Raw genomic sequence first — 14,789 nt, 5'->3', positions numbered from 1 at the left:
AGACTCCCTGCCGAGTAGGAAACCCAATGTGGGGCTTGATCACAGGACCCTGGGATCATGACCTGAGCCGAAGGCAGATGCTTAACCGACTGAGCCACCCAGGCACCCCATGGAGGGGGGCAGTTTTTACGGGAGTATGAAATGTGAAGCAGGAGATGAGAGCAGAAAAGTAGGTATGGGGGTCAGGTGACGGGATCTTTGTTTACCATGTGAAGAAGTTGAGGCTTTGGGGTAGCCACTGAAGGGTGAGCAGTTTAGCTCCAAGCCAGAATCCTTGTGTGACCTATGAGTCCTGACCATAGGCAATTGCAGTCTTTGTCTGGCAGGCCTCATAGGGGATAGGTGCCCTGCCCACACCACACTGGGTACATGCCCAGTGCATTGTGTTTTCTAGAGAAAATTGAGGTCCAAGACTCAGGCACCTAGGCCAGACATACTTATATGTAACCTGTATTTTTTAGCCCAAGTGTCTCCATTGAGAGGCCTCATTATCAGGGACCTTGACTGATAACCATGAGGGGAAAAAAAAATACCTTTCAATCTGTCATCCTGCTTTTATGTGCTGAAACCATCAATTTGAAATATCCAATGCCTGGCAAGCAGTTTCTCTCTCCTGTACTCTTTTGCAGTTGCATACTATTCATTGAAATGGACCTCAAGTGCTATTTGGAATCTTTTGCCCATTTTTCTATCATGTTTGAACTTTATTAACTTCTACGTACTTGTTAAAATAAGATTTATTTTAGAGAGAGAGTGCAAGTGAGTGGGGGGAGGGGCAGAAGGAGAGAATCTTCAAGCAGACTCCCCACTGAGCAGGGAGTCTGTCTCATGACCCATGAGATCACGACCTAAGCCGAAATCAAGAATTGGAGGCTTAACACGCTGAGTCACCCAGACGCTGCTAGATACTTTCTTTATATGAAGGAGACACAAGCTACATTTCCCTCCAAGTTTGTCATTTATCATCTGAATTTCCCTATTCTTTTTATTTATTTATTTTTTAGATTTTATTTATTTGATAGAGAGTGCATATGCATGAGAGAGGGGAATGGGCAGAGGGAGAGCTCACATAGACTCCACGTTGAGCGCAGAACCCCATGCGCGGCTTGACCTCATGACCCTGAGTTCATGACCTGAGTTGAAATGGAGTCAGACGCTTAACCAGTTGAACCACTGAGGTGCACCTGAACTTCCCTTTTCTTTAAAGAATTATCTGGTCAAATTTATCTTATCTCTTCTGAATTATAGGTTTTAAGTTTTACTGGGGGCTCCTTTATGCCATTGTTTGAAAGGAATTTACCCATTTAAAAAAATAATAGATTTTGTTTATTTATTACATATTTCCAGTTTTTTAAATTTATTTTCAAGTTTTTATTTAAATTCTAGTTAACATACAGTGTAATTATTAGTTTCAGGTGTAGGTTTTAGTGATTCATCACTTACATATAACACCCAGTGCTCATCACAACAAGTGCCCTCCTTAATGCCCATCACCCATTTAGCCCATCCCCGGCCCACCTCCCTCCATCAATCCTCAGTTTGTTCTCTATAGTTAAAGGCCTGTTTTATGGTTTGGCTCTTCCCCCCCACCCCCGCCCCCATTCATTTGTTTTGTTTCTTAAATTCCACATATGAGTGAGATCATGTGACATTTGTCTTTTTCTGACTGACTTATTTTGCTTAGCATAATATACTCTGGGTCCATCCACGTTGTTGCAAATGGCAAGATTTCATTCTTTTTGATGACTAATACTTCATTGTATATATATACACATGCACACACACACCACATCTTTACCCATTCGTCAGTTGATAGACATTTGGGTTCTTTCCATAATTTGCCTGTTGTTAATAATGCTGCCATAAACATTGGGGTGCACGTATCCCTTAAAATCAGTATTTTTTATCCTTTGGGTAAATACCAAATAATGCAATTGCTGAATCTTAGAGTAGTTCTATTTGTGAGGAACCTCTATACAGTTTTCCAGAGTGGCCACACCAGTTTACATTCCCACCAACAGTGCAAGAAGGTTCCTCTTTCCCTGCATCCTCACCAACATCTGTTGTTTCCTGCGTTGTTAATTTTAGCCATTCTGAGGTGTTATCTCATTGTAGTTTTGATTTGTATTTCTCTGATGATGAGTGATGTTGAGCATCTTTTCATGTGTCTGTTAGCCATCTAGATGTCTTCTTTGAAAAAATATCTGTTCATGTCTTCTGCCCATTTCTTAACCAGGTTATTTGTTTTTTGGGTGTCGAGTTTAAGTTCTTTATAGATTTTAGATGATAACTCTTTATCAGATACGTCATTTGCAAATATCTTCTCCCATTCCAAAGGCTACCTTTTAGTTTTGTTGATTGTTTCTGTCTCTGCGCAGAAAGTTTTTATCTTGATGAAGTCCCAGTAGCTCATTTTTGCTTTTCTTTCCCTTGCCTCTGGAGACGTATGTAGTAGGAAGTTGCTATGGCTGATGTCAAAGAGATTAGTGCCTACGTTCTCCTCTAGTATTTTGATGGTTACCCATCTCAAATTTAGGTCTTTCATCCATTTTGAGTTTATTTTTGTGTATGGTATAAGAAAGTGGTCTAGTTTCATTCTTCTGCATGTTGCCGTCCAGTTTTCCCAACACCATTTGTTGAAGAGACTGTCCTTTTTCCATTGGATATTCTTTCCTGCTTTGTTGAAGATTAGTTGACCATTAGGTTGTGGGTCCATTTTTGGGTTTTCTATTCTGTTCCTTTGATTTATGTGTCTGTTTTCATGCCAGTACCATACAGTTGTGATGACTGCAGCTTTGTAATATAACTTGAAGTTCAGAATTATGATGTCTCCAGCTTTGCTTTGCTTTTTCAAGGTTACTTTGCCTATTTGGGGTCTTTTATGGTTCCATACACATTTTAGGATTGTTTGTTCTAGTTCTGTGAAAAATGCTGGTGGTATTTTGACAGGGTTTATATTAAATGTGTAGATTGTTTTGGGTAATATAGATGTTTTAACAATATTTGTTCTTCTAATCCATGAGCACGGAATGTTTTTTCCTTTACTTTCTGTCCTCTCTTAATGTCTTTCATAAGTGTCCTATGGTTTTCAGAGTACAGCTCTTTTACATTTTTGGTTAGGTTTATTCCTAAGTATCTTATTGTTTTTGGTGCAGTTGTAAATGGGATCAATTCCTTGATTTCTCTGCTTCTTCATTATTGGTGTATAGAAATGTAACAGATTTCTGTGCATTGACTTTGTATCCTGTGACTTTGCTGAATTTGTGTATTAGTTCTTGCAATTTTTTGGTGGAGTCTTCAGGTTTTCTACATAGAGTGTCATGTTGTCTGCAAATAGTGAGTTTGACTTCTTCCTTACCAATTTGGATGCCTTTTTTTTTTAATAAAGATTTTATTTATTTATTTGACAGAGACAGCAAGAGAGGGAACACAAGCAGGGGGAGTGGGAGAGGGAGAAGCAGGCTTCCCGTTGAGCAGGGAGCCCAATGAGGGGCTTGATTCCAGGACCCTGGGATCATGACCTGAGCCGTAGGCAGACGCTTAATGACTGAGCCACCCAGGTGTCCCGATATACTTCCCTCTTAAGACCCTTTTGCTGTTTTCCAAAGGTTTTGGACCATTGTCTTTCATTTTCATTTGTTTCCATGTATTTTAAAAAATTTCTTTTTTAATTTCCTGCTTGACCAATTCATTCTTTTTAATTTATTTTTTTTCTTTTTGAGTAGAGCCCAACGCGGGGCTTGAACTCATGACTCTGAGATCAAGACCTGAACTGAGATCAAGAGTTGGATGCTTAGGGGCGCCTGGGTGGCACAGCGGTTAAGCGTCTGCCTTCGGCTCAGGGCGTGATCCCGGCGTTGTGGGATCGAGGCCCACATCAGGCTTCTCTGCTATGAGCCTGCTTCTTCCTCTCCCACTCTGCCTTCTTGTGTTCCCTCTCTCGCTGGCTGTTTCTATCTCTGTCGAATGAATAAATAAATAAAATCTTTAAAAAAAAAAGGAGTTGGATGCTTAATCGACTGAGCCACCTAGGCTCCCTTACCTGTTCATTCTTTAGTAGAATGTTCTTTAGCTTCCATATATTTGTGGTCTTTCCAACTTTTTTTTCTTCTGGTTGACTTCAAGTTTCATAGCATTGTGATTGGAGAATATGTATAGTATGATCTCAGTCTTTTTGTACTTGTTGAGGCCTGATTTGTGACCTAGTACATGATCTATTCTGGAGAAGGTCCCATGTGCACTTGAAGAGAATGTGTATTCTGCTGCTCTGGTCTGAAATATTGTGAATATATCTGTTATGTCCATGTGGTCTAGTGTCCTCCAAAGCCATCGTTTCCTTGTTGATTTTCTGCTTAGATCATCTGTCCATTGGTAAGTGGGGTGTTAAAGTACCCTACTGTATTATATTATTATTAATCAGTTCCTTTATGTTTGTTATTAATTATTTTATATATGTGGGTGTTCCCAAGTTGGGGGCATAAATATTTACAATTGTTAGATCTTCTTGTTGGATAGATCCCTTTATTATGATGTAGTGCTCTTTTTCATCTCTTGTTATAGTCTTTGGTTTAAAATCTAGTTTGTTTGATACAAGTATGGCTACTCTGCCTTTCTTTCAACATCCGTTTGCATGATAAATAGTTCTCCATCTCCTCACTTTCAGTCAACAGGTGTCATTAGGTCTAAAATGAGTCTCTTGTAAGCAGCATAGAGATGGGTCTTATTTTAAAATCCATTCTGACACCCTGTGTCTTTTGATTGGAGCATTTAGTCCGTTTACATTCAGAGTGATTGTTGATAGATTTGAATTTAGTGCCATTTTATTACTTGTTTGTTGTTGTTTCTAGAGATTTTCTTTGTTCCTTTCTAGTCTTTGTCGCTTTTGATCTTTCTTTCCCACTCAAAAAGTCCCCTTTAATATTTCTTGCAGAACTGGTTTAGCGGTCATGAACTCCTTTTGTTTGTCTGGGAAACTCTTTATCTCTCCTTCTGTTCTGAATGACAGCCTTGCAGGATAGAACATTCTTGGCTGTATATTTTTCCCATTCAGCATGTTGAATATATCATGCCACACTCTTCTTGCCTGCCAAGTTTCTGTGGAGAGATCTGTTGCTAACCTTACTCGTCTTCCCTTGTTTGTTAGGGACTTCTTTTGTCTTGCTTCATTTAGGATTTTTTACTTATATCTATATTTTGGAAATTTTACTGTCATGTGTCTTGGTGTTAGCCTGCTTTTGTTGATTTTGATGGTGGTTCTCTGTGCCTCCTGGATTTGGATATCTGTTTCCTTTACCAGATTGGGGAAGCTGTAATTTCCTGAAATAAATCTTCTGCCCTCTTTCCCCTCTTCTTTTGGGACTCCTATGATACAAATGTTATTATGCTTTATGGAGTCGCTGAGTTATGGGGGCGCCTGGTGGCTCAGTCAGTTAAGCATCTGCCTTTGGCTCGGGTCACGATCCCAGGTCCTGGGATTGAGCCCCACATCGGGCTCCTTGCTCAGTGGAGAGCCTGCTTCTCCCTCTTTCTCTGCTGCTCCCCCTGCTTGTGCTGTCTCTGTCAAATAAATAATAAATAATCTTAAAAAAAAAAAACAAGGAAAGCCTGCTATGTTTCCTGCTCTTGAGCGTAATGGTTTTATGAAGAAGTCCTATACTGTCCAGGGCCTGGCGCTTCAGGAAGTGTTTCAGAGTGTGCACTCTGCTGCTGTGTGTTTTGGCACCTCTTTCCCTCAGGTCAGTCCTCTTCAGAGTTTCTCCTTGCCTGCAGTGGTGAGTGTTTGGACCTTGGCCAGAGTGTGGCGAGTTTTAACTAGTTGTATTCTGGTCTGCTAAAAGAGACCTGATGCTATTTCCACCAGAGCTGAAGCTTTGCAGAACCTTATGGTTAGTGGATGTGGTACGTGGGGGGTGGGGGGGTTGCGCGGGTCTTCTTGAGGAGGGGCCCACCATGCTGGTTCTCAGGCACACTTGCCCAAGAAAGCAGCACCAGCAGAGCACGGGGGGTAGGGCTTGGTGTAAGCTGTTTAGGCTGCCACTGTTGGATCTATGGTTCATTTGAGTTATTCTTGTGAAAGTGTAAAGCCAGTGTCTAATTGCATTTGTTTGCATGTGGATGTCCAGTTGTTTTAGCTATCCTTTCTTCATTAAATTGCTTTTGTTCCTTTGTCAAAGATGAGATTCTATTTGTGTGGGTGTATTTCTTCTCTTAATGTTTTAATGGTTTCAGTTTTAAACATAAGTTTGGAATTTAACTAGTGTAGGAATGGATTTAACTCTGTACTAGCCAGATAGCTACACAGTTGTCAATACAACTGAGATTAGTGAATCTCATCACTATTCAAGGCATTACCTTTTATACTAAACTCTCATGTATATATATTTGTGCTTATTTTTGGACTGTTTCATATGTGTATATATAATATATGTATTATATATACATACTAGTAACATTGCTTTAATTATTGAGGCTTTATAATATGAAGGTCCAGGCCCTTCATATTTTTGTTTTTAGAATTGCTTATTCTGTTTACATATGACATTTAAAATTGGCTTGTCCAGGGGCGCCTGGGTGGCTTGGTTGGTTAAGCGTCTGCCTTCAGCTCAGATAATGATCCCATGGTCCTAGGATCAGGACCCACATTGGGCTCTCCTATTAGTGGGAGGCTGCTTCTCCCTCTCCTGCCCACTTCTGCTCTCTCTCGCTATCTCTGTCACTATCTGTCTCTCTCAAATAAATAAATAAAATCTTTAAAAAAAAATAAAATTTGCTTGTCTAGTTTCTTCCTCTCCCTGACTAAATCCTACTGGCATTAAATTTATAAATTATTTTAGGGCAATTGACATCTTTATAATGAATCTTCCTATCCTGGAACCTGGTGTCTTTCCATTTGTTCAGCTTTTCTTTTGTGACCTCCAGTAGAGTTTTAATGCTTTCCTGATTTATGACTGGACACTTAAATGTATTCTTTTATTTCATTGTCTTCTAGCATATACATTGATATTTTATGTGTGTGTATGTATGTATAGTATATGTGTATGTGAAAGATAGAAGTATAATATATAATTATAATTATATGTATTAAGTTTATGCCCTTTGACTTTACTGAATTTTTATTATTTTATAGACTGGAAAAACAAACTAGATTACAGTATCACTATCTTTATTGTAGAATGCATGAGAAATATAGAAAGCCACAAAAACTCACCTAAAATTCTTCATAATCCCATTACCCAGAGCTAAACAGTTATTTATTTTTGTTTATATCCGTAAGCTTTTTCCTAAGACACTTTATTTGATATTAAATGTATACATGAGAACTTTGTTTTCTAAGACACCGTTATCTGATACTAAATATATATATGAGCTGTATGTGTGTGTATATGTATATAGTGTGTGTATATATATATATAATATAGTAGGTATATAGTTATATATAAATAATTCTTCTAAGTTTAACTTAAGCATTTTATTAGGCAATAAACTGATGAGCCAAAACTTACTGGCGTTTATTCAAATATGTTAATTTCAATTAACTTGTCAGTTATTTGTAACTCAAATCCACTTCTTAGCCTTATAATCAAGAAGAAATATTTGTAGATAATATTTAGATTGTTTTTATATTTCTCAAAATACTTGTATATGTACTTAAAACTTATATTTGAGAATATTTATATTGCTTTATTTGGCTTGCTTTTTTAGAATGTGTAAACCCATGCTATAATTTTTTTCTTCAAAGCATTTGAATTTGTTCTTTATGTAGAATGTTTTCATTGAGATCAGTGGTCTGCAATTATATTTGAACTTTGCTTCTTTGGCAACAGAAAAGATCAAGGTTTTAGCTAACTTTTATTCTCTGAATATAGGAAAATTGCATTTAGGAAAAAGATTAAGTCAGTAAAAATCTAAGAATAACACATATAAAATTAGGGTAAGTTTTATACAAAATATTTAAAGAATCATCTATTTTTGGACAATTACGGCCAGTTAAATAGTGTTTTTTGGTAAGGTAGTCAAAATACTCCTAAAATATCATTGATTAAAAATACACTGACTTACTGATCTATTAAAATTCTTCTACAGTGGGGTATTCTGGGTGGCTCAGTCAGTTAAACCTTTGACTATTGATTTTGGCTCAGGTCATGGTCTCAGGGTTGAGCCCCATGTTGGGCTCTGTGCTGTGTGTGGAGCCTGCTTAAGAGCCTCTCTTTCCCTCTCCCCCGCCCCTACTTGTGCACATGTGTGTGCAGGAACACACGTGTGTGCATGCATGTTCGCTTGCTTGCTCTCTCAAAAAAATTTTTTTTTCTCGCACTGGTATTTCAGGATATATTAAGTGAAATAAACGAAGTGTTTAGAGTATAGCACAATACCATGTACGTAAGACAGCAGATATTAAGTCTAGATCTCTAAAGGGTCTCCGATGTTACCCTACTTGTATATCTAATTGCAGAAACACCAGGGCTTTGAATCAGAAGTCAATCCACACAGCAGTGACAGCAGTCCCAGGATAGCATGGTAGTACTGTGTCCCCCTTACCCAGTTCTCCACAGAGCAGCAAGGTGAGAGCCATATGCTTATACCTGGACTTATAGCAAAGTTTGGGGAAGGAGAACTCAGAAATTATGAATCTCTGAGCTTCTTCTTTTATTAGAGAGAGAGAGAGAGCGCGCACAAGGATGGGAAGGGGGAGAGGAAGAGGAAGAAGCAGAAGCAGGCTCCCTGCTGAGCAGGGAGCCCTGATGTGGGGCTCGATCCCAGGATCCTGGGATCATGACCTGAGCTGAAAGCAGACACTTTACTGACTGAGCCACCCAGGGGCCCATGAATCTCTGAGCTTCTATAGGAGCTGACACATCTGATCTTTCTTTCTAGAGGTAGAGTGCTCAGCTTATTTATTTATTTTTTTTCTGAAAATAAACAGATCCTCTCTGGGGCAGGAGAAGATCTCTGCTCCTAAATTTAACTCTTTGGCTCCAGGGAGGATAGGAAAGGTTTTATTGCTCCTTGAATGGGAGCTGATGGCTTCGGAGTAAGGAGGCAAGTTTAGGAGGTGCAGAGGAGACAGTCTCCAATGTTATGTCATGCTAGGTTTCATCTATAGGAAACTTGGACAAGTACACTGAGAAATCCAGGGAGGACTGTCTTGTAACAGAGACATATATAAATACATGTTTATGGCTTATATGTATTTGGCATACATACTTAAGTTTCACAGGAAACTAATAATGTTGGTTTACAGGAATGGAATGGGAAAACTGGGATTGGGGGAAGGTGTTCTAGGTAGACTCTTTTAACTCTTCAACTCAAAAGTACCTTGTGCTTTCAACCATATGGAAATTGTTACCAATTTGCAAAATAAATAAAATTTAAATTGAGAATTGGGATTTATAGTCTAAAAGTTCTTCGCCCAGTTTTCTAAAATTACGTAGTTAAAACTGGTGGAATTGAGTGGTTTGGTAACCATATGAGGAAAATTTTACTTCTAGCTTCTGGATGAAAAAGGGTAATATTTAGAAAAAGCAAGTTAAAAGAGCAACTAATCTCTATTTGTTGATTGAGAATATCATATATCTAACCAACGTGAGACAGGTCAGGGAGAGGTATAGGAGATTAAGGCACTGTAATCTCAAATATGGATTGGAAAGTTGTAGGATATATGAAGAAGTCAGGCTTTACTGAGGATTTGAGTCCCTATTCCTTATTTACCATAGTGTGATCTGAGCAATTTATCTTTTCTGATTGCTAGTTTCCCTCATTTTTAATGTTACAATTGCAGCCTCATGAGATTGTTGTGAAGATCAAATAAAGTAATGCCTGTGAAAATAAATTGTGGGTTTTAGCCAGTACTCTACGAGTGTTGGTTGCTTTTTTCTGTGTAAATGCAGGAAGTCTCCTCTTGCAATTAAGAAAAAAAAAGGAATCCCAATTCAGATATCTACCTGTGGTTCTGTTTCACACACAGCACTAACAGAAGTGAGTTCATGTGAATTCATGCTCTGATAGTTGCTGTGATACTTGTCATGAGGTAGCTGTTGTAAAGAAAGACCATGCTTGCAGGCCTTGTTGATTCCTAGAGACCATCAAATGGTGCAAAAAGGAAAGATTATCCAGGACTACAAGAAACAATGAAATCTCACGGACTCTTCATTAAGGTGCGGTACTTGGTATTCTTGTGACAGTGTTCTGTCACAAAGTGGTTTCTTTCCTTTTAAATTAACGTACTACTCATAATAATATGAACTTCAAATATTATAGGAGTTTTTTTCAACTATCATAATTTCTGCTAATATTTTGTTTTTAACACATTATTGCCAAGCCAGGCTATTGAGTCTAAGGGGGACGTTATTGTAGAACCTCTGGAAAAAGCTACTCTTAGAAGTGTCTTCCTCTAAGATCCTACACTGCACCCATGCTGGTCCTTTCTTAATAGGTTTGGGCTATTGCTTATTCTTTTATCTGTGTCAGGTTTGTTAATCCACAGTGCTGTCAGGTGGGTTCCTGTTTGATAGTGACATGTTTTTTACTGGGAAAATTATAATAAAAATTTACTTTCTTGGATTTGATTTCCTCACAGCTCTATGTTAACTGGTAGAAGTGATTATTTCCCCATATGGTGCCCTTTTATACCAAGTCCTTATACCAGTGCCTAGCACCATGCATGACATGTATTAGGTGTTCATACAATATTGGATTGATGGATGAATGAATTTGGAAACTTCACTCTTTGGTTGTTAAAAATGGGAGAAGCAGAAATCCTTTCATGTTATAAGCCTGCAAGATTGTTTCTGGTGATAAAATTTTATAAGGAGTAAGCTAGTAGGAGAATATACAATACATGACAAAAAGAATAAGACCAGTATTTGTGAATTTGTTATTACTTGTGCTCTCCATTTATATTTCAGAAGTGGCTTCTGTTTGTTGTTTTAACTGTATTAATTTAGAAAATGTTTAATAAATATTTTAGGATATTTCATTTTATACGTAGATCTGCCCAGTCACAATTTTATCTAAGTAATTAACTTAGATAAAAGTAATTTGTTCCTCTCCCTGTGTTGTTTTTCTCCTTCCCCTCCCCTCTCTTTTTTCCTTTCTTTCTTTAAAAAAAAAAAAATTTTTTTTTTTTTTTTTGTCATAGGGATTTGGTATTTCAAAATAGAAGGTAACATTTCCTTTTTACCGGGGTTTTCAGGAATAATGACAGAAACATAATGTAAAAATAGTCTTTTTTTCTGATAAAAGGCTGAACAGCCTGCTGCTCCAAAAGCAGGGTCAAGTAGACTCTTTAGTTTCCTTCTTTCTCTTTTTCTCTCTTCCTCCCTCCTTCTCCCCTTCCTTCCTTCCTTCCTTCCTTCCTTCCTTCCTTCCTTCCTTCCTTCCTTCCTTCCTTTTTGACACCCATTCTTTCTGGGCCATATTATAATGGTTGTGATAGGAGGGTCTCAGGAAAAGCATGCCAAGGAAAGGGAGGGCCTTTCTGGGGCAGGAAGAGCTTCCAGGCCAGAGCAGCTCCAGGCTGTTTCAACCTATCATTAAACAAGAAAATGCCAAGACAGACTTTTCCTTTTACCCATTTCTGTCAGTATTTCTCCTCTTTGTGACTTGAGTAAAGGAGCACAGGCTTGTGAATGGATTCTAGAGATCCCTAGATGTCCTCATATTCTAGAAATTAACATTAAAAATGTATTAAAGTTAGGAAGCCACTGGGAACAATCACAAAGATCATTAGATTATGAATGTCATTAGTTTTGGTTATTATTACCTCATGGATAATGACTACTTAATGAGCTTTGGGACATTAGGCAAAGTAACCTCTCTAAGCCCCATGACCTTAACTCTAAAATGGAGTTAATGATAGTACTGATCTCAGATGGTTGCTATGAAAATTAAGCAAGACTGAGTCCATTTCTGAGTTTTTTTAGTTATAAGCCTCAAAATCTGGGTCTGACTGGCTTAAGCAGAAAAGGATTTGGAGTGGATATAGGAAATCTCAGGCTCGCTAGGAAATCTCAGGCTCGCTAGGAAATCTCAGGCTCACTAGAAGGGCTGGAGAACTGGACTCAGAGTTAATACGGTTCTAAATTATAGTCAAAAGCATGATACACAACTAATCTGGGGGTGACTACTGCATTAGTGCTGAGTGTGAGATGGGACAGCTTGCCTTACCTGCGCTGGGGCTGTCATTGACACTGTTGTCATTCCTGCTTTTAAAGCTGACTATTGCTCTACTGCTTCTTGAAATAATTCTGTACTGTCCCTTATTCTTTACATCACTGGCTCCCGATCCAGAATGTCAGGCAAGTGATTCTGGGTCATATGGCCATGCTTTGCAGCAGGGAGCCTAGAAGAGCAAATTTATGGTATTATTAGCTTTTGTGGGGGAGGGGGGAATTGGGCTCTGCCCACTGTGAAAAAATAGAAAACTGGAAATCCCCAAGGCAAAAAAGAGTTCAGAGCTGGGCAGTCCCCAAACTGATAAAATTGCCACTACCGTGGAGTGCTTTGCAGTATGCCTGATATGTGGTAGGAGCCCCCTCCAAACATTGGCTTTGTTAATTTATATTTGCCAGTTTTATTGAGAAACAAGTTTAGGGAGATTTGTACTCCCAGATATGATTTTTGCAGCAAATGGATTAGAGCTGCTAGAGCAATAAAGATAAATGGGCAGATGTAATTTCCAAGCCTAGAATTTACATGGTAGTCCAATTCAGTTCACTACATGTCCTCTCCCTCTGGATTGAAATATTTCAAGGGTAATTCTGGACAGGGTACCCAAAATGTATAAGGAGCAAACAACCCAGATTGCCACTGAGACTCCCCTGTCATTCATTAGTTGCCCTCCTTTTCACCTGGTTTCCCATTTATGTGTGGTCAGTAATAGACATACTTTAGAAAGTTCTGGACTCAGTGTCAGAAGACCTGGATTTGAATCTCAGCTCTACCTGTGACTACCACTATGATCTGGACAGGTTACATAATCCCTGTGTGTATAATGAAGAATATTTAGATTGGATACAATCAGCTGGAGTCTGGCGTGCAACTCTTCTGCTGACTTGTTCAAGCTCACCAGGCTGCACCTGGAACACACAGACTGCGTCAACGTGAATTCTGCCCACTTCCCGTGCTTCATCTCCCTGCACTCCCTCTGCCTGAAGAGGGACAAGGTGGCCATTGTGGTTAGCTCGCTGGACTGGGTTTGGAACCTGGAGAAAATGGACCTGTTGGGCAATAAGATCAAGTACATGGAGCCCCGTGTGTTTGAGACCCTGCCGCACCTGCAGTCTCTGCAGCTGGACTCCAACTACCTCACCTGTGTTGAGCCCTGGATCCTCAACTCTTGGAAATCACTGACGAGCATCATCCGGGCCAGGAACCTATGGAACTGTGGGTGCAATATGTGCAGTCTGGCCTCATGGCTCCGCAGCTTCCAGGGGTGCTATGATGACAAATCACAGTGTGCCAGCCAGGAGTATGTGCAGAGGTACGCGAAGACATCCTAGATGCCTTGTACACCTTCCACCTGTACGAGGATGAGGCTGAGTCCACCAGGGCCACCTGCTCTGGGCCGTTACAACCACAGTGACCTGGGGCTCCCAGCCAGTCTGGCCACCATGCTTGCCGAAGGCAGGGAGGGGCAGCTCGATGGCACGCTGGAGCGGCTACTGTGGCTCTCCCCAGCAGTGAGCATGCTGAGAACACCATGCAGATCTACAAGGGAGTCACAGGCACCATGGCCCTCATCTTCCCCTGCCTCATCATGGTCCTGGTGCTCTCTGTCTCCTAGAAGTGTTTCTTAGCCAGCCTCAGGCAGCTCAGACAGTGCTTTGTCATGCAGAACAGAAAGTGAAAGCAGAAATGGACCATGCATCAGATGGCTGCCATGTCTGCCCAGGAATACTACGTTGATTACAAACTGAACCACATGGATGACCCTGGTGGTCATCAGTGAGTATGGATGCTGTACCTGCCGCCAGCAGCCAGCAAGGGAATGCGAGGTGTGATTATTCCAGTGGAACTCAACCCATGCACTATCAAATAGGTCTGGGCAGCCGGGGCGACCTGCCCGCGCCAGGCTGGGTCTCCTTGTCTGTGCTCTGATATGCTCCTTGACTGAAACTGTAAGGGGATATCTCAACAGGAAGATCTGTCTATATTGAGAAATCTGAGTGTGTAAAAAGGTACCAATCATTGATTTTTTTCTGTAAACGAAAATGTTTAAAATAAAATAGCATTTACAGTTTTTACCAAAAAAATATTTAATACCATTGAGGATTTAAATGAAAACATGAAAATATCTAGCAAATAGTACTGCTTGATAAATATTTTTTTAAAAACAGAACAGGACCCTTGGGAATTACAGAAGATTAAGTTTTACATTTCTTTTAAAAAAATTGAAGAAATCTATAATGTATAGGTCAATATGTAAGCCAGTATAATTTAGGACACCTATTTCAGGGTATCCATGAAGTCACAGTAGTTTTATAATAATACTAAGACATTATTTGCCTTTTTCATTTTCATTCTTTTATGAATTCAGTTTCCAGAGGCTGTATGATGTATTGTGTGATGTCACAACAGATTGCGTGAAGAAGCAGATATGAGAATCCAGCTGTCTTTTATTTAGCCCAAATATTAAAGAGATTTGCAAAAATATAAAACAATGCCACTCTTATCACCAAATTTTTCTTTTGTTTTGGAAAACTTAGTTATTTTTAAATACAGTGTTAATATGCAATAGTGTTTATTATTTTTAAAAGAATTAACAAATATTTTTAGGTTGCTGTCTTGAT

The 14,789-nt window shown here is 39.3% G+C and overlaps 1 protein-coding gene and 1 pseudogene across 10 annotated transcripts in view; both read left to right on the top strand.

The window, feature by feature from the left end:
• The window catches only part of TXNDC16 (thioredoxin domain containing 16), a 106,734-nt gene that overhangs the window by 19,295 nt on the left and 72,650 nt on the right, over nt 1-14,789 (top strand). The window lies entirely within an intron of this gene.
• On the top strand, nt 137-14,729 carry LOC113242309 (leucine-rich repeat transmembrane neuronal protein 1-like; annotated as a pseudogene).

The sequence above is a fragment of the Ursus arctos genome, unplaced genomic scaffold (genome assembly GCF_023065955.2).
Source record: "Ursus arctos isolate Adak ecotype North America unplaced genomic scaffold, UrsArc2.0 scaffold_25, whole genome shotgun sequence".
Taxonomy (NCBI): Eukaryota; Metazoa; Chordata; class Mammalia; order Carnivora; family Ursidae; genus Ursus; species Ursus arctos.
Note: the sequence above shows the minus strand (reverse complement) of the source record. Positions and strands in the feature narration are given on the sequence as shown.